This window comes from Penaeus japonicus, unplaced genomic scaffold (assembly GCF_977035675.1).
Source record: "Penaeus japonicus unplaced genomic scaffold, GWHDUDI00000001_assembly GWHDUDI00000010, whole genome shotgun sequence".
NCBI classification, from domain to species: Eukaryota; Metazoa; Arthropoda; class Malacostraca; order Decapoda; family Penaeidae; genus Penaeus; species Penaeus japonicus.
The window spans coordinates 29,090,810-29,093,309 of NW_028234412.1; positions in this window are offsets into that span (position 1 = coordinate 29,090,810).

The window sequence follows — 2,500 nt, forward strand, 5'->3', positions numbered from 1 at the left end:
TGTCGGGTTTTATATTATAAGCCAGTGACTCCAGCTCGAACAACTGCCCTGCATAACGATTGGGAAAGGTTGTCACCAGTCGGCATAATCGCTGAGCTAATATGACTACACGTTTTACTTCTTATTAAACGGATCCTACTGTATTTCGTATTGAATTATTATACTTTTTCCACTTTTCACTTGTATTTTATTTCCACCCTTTTATTTATCCTTATATCCTTTTGCAGTGCACATAATACTCTTTGTACCTTTTACTGTTTTTTTTTTTTTTTTTTTTTTTTTTTTAATATATATATTTTTTTTATCAAATCTTGTAAATTTGTGTTTGCTTCAGATTACTGGTATAGTAAAACCCATGGGAACTGGGCATTGCCATAAGAGGATCTATCGAACGGCTACAAAATAGCTGGCAAGGTGAGGCACAATTTGCAATCAAATGCTTAGATTTATTTTTAAGAAGTAGTTAGGGCTTCCAGATAGTCTCCGTCTTATTTTAAGTGCACGAGAGATAGGTCTTATATACCTTGCAAAGCAGACTCCCGCATCTCACTTCAGCCCCGCGATTCACCTCATGATACTGTTACTGACTGACTTCACAAGATGCTCCTGAGAAAAGCCACCAGCAGAGAAGTGGACGTTCGGGATGTATATAATTAACTTCCAAAAAGAGGTAACATGAAGTGCACGGGGTCTGATTTTTCTACAAGAAATAGTGAAAGGTCTGTGTTTTTTTTTTATTATTATTATTAAGGCGAGCTAAGTTTATAGAGCTATTCAGTTCTAAAGGGTTCTCTGTGGTGCTTTGGCAAGAATGTCTTGCATAGCTTTAGTCTATCCTATATTTAAGAGCAAACTCCGCAAAATATTTATGTAGACGTAACATAAAAAAAACATTAAAATGCGAGAAAACTGACACAGATGAAGAATAGAAAGATAGTTATCAAGAAATCGGAAAATAACTGAAGAGAACGAGGGCATAGGATAGGAGAATGCAAATAGAGGAATAAGAAAAAGGAATGAAATAAGACACGAGCCATTATTCTTTTTTACAGATCACCTTTTTCAAGTCTGGAAATTTATTCTAATCGAATCTCATTAACAAAGCCATAAATATTATGAACAGCAGTAATCCGACACTGAAAGCTTTGTATGATAAATGAAGCCATATATATCATATTCATTGCTGTGACCAATTTCGGACAGCGATTAACTTCGTGAAAGGTAAAGCCTTATATTCTTGACATTTGTCTATAAATTTCGAGCTTTTTTCTACCGTACCTTGGATATTTTTAGATTTTGAAATGTTCTCGCTATAACATTCTGAATCCTCTCTCTCTTCCGGTCTCTCTCTCTCTCGCGCGCGCGCTCTCTCTCTTTATATATATATATATATATATATATATATATATATATATATATATATATATATATATATATATATATATATATATATATATGCTCTGGGTGATGGTGGTGATTAGGGGGGGGAGGTTGGTAGTTACTTGTAGTGACTGTGCCGTGAACGAAAGGCCAGAGTCAAGAGAGAATGGAGGGAACAAGGTTGGGGGGAAAGTCGGGTATGAGCAAGTTAGTTTTAGCTGGAGAATAATTTAGGCAATAGGATAGCATGACGCCGGGGAGTTCCGGTGTCATCTGCGGGAAGTAAGCGCTGCTAATCTCTGTTGTAAAGCTCGAGCTCGAGTGAGGAGTTAGGAGGTGAGGAAAATTGTGAACGCGGAAGAATGCTGGTGAAGAAAATATTTCTAAGAAGCAGACACAGGGCTGATTACTCAAGTTGTGAAACTGAAAAGGATGGAGAGAAGTGACAAACAAAACATAAAGCATAATCCACATATAAATGAACTAAATAAAAGTAACTGGATGACATAAAAGTTAGAACGTAAAAGCACCCGGCTCAAGACGGATCTGTCGGTTTGTTTTTAGAATAGTCATTGTACACCACCTTTCTTGTCAAGGTTGGATGTTAGCGAATATATGGTCATCCTAACTCATGACTTAGAACAAATGAAGTTCTTTATTCTCGACAACCAGATATGCTTGGGAGTAGATGAGAGATGTGCGTGTGTATATGCAATATTGAGTGTTTAGAAGAGATTAACGTTTTATATGGGAGCCGAAGTCAGAAAAGCATTTGGAAGGCTCGTCTGACCAGCGTCCCCCCTCCCCACCCCCTGTGAGTCACTGATGTTATAGCTAGGCCGAATACCTTGCCCATGTCTATCCACTCCTCATCTCCTTTCCCCTTTCTCTTCTATTCTCTCCTCTTTAGGCGTGAGAACTAATTCGCTTTGTGAGGTCAGTAGAAAGGTTCATGCTGACCATCCAACAAAATTAAAACCTTTCACTGACGGAACTTTCTCACAATGTCACTAAAGTCTTGATGTGTGTTTATATATATATATATATATATATATATATGTATATATGTGTGTGTGTGTGTGTGTGTGTGTGTGTGTGTGTGTGTGTGTGTGTGTGTGTG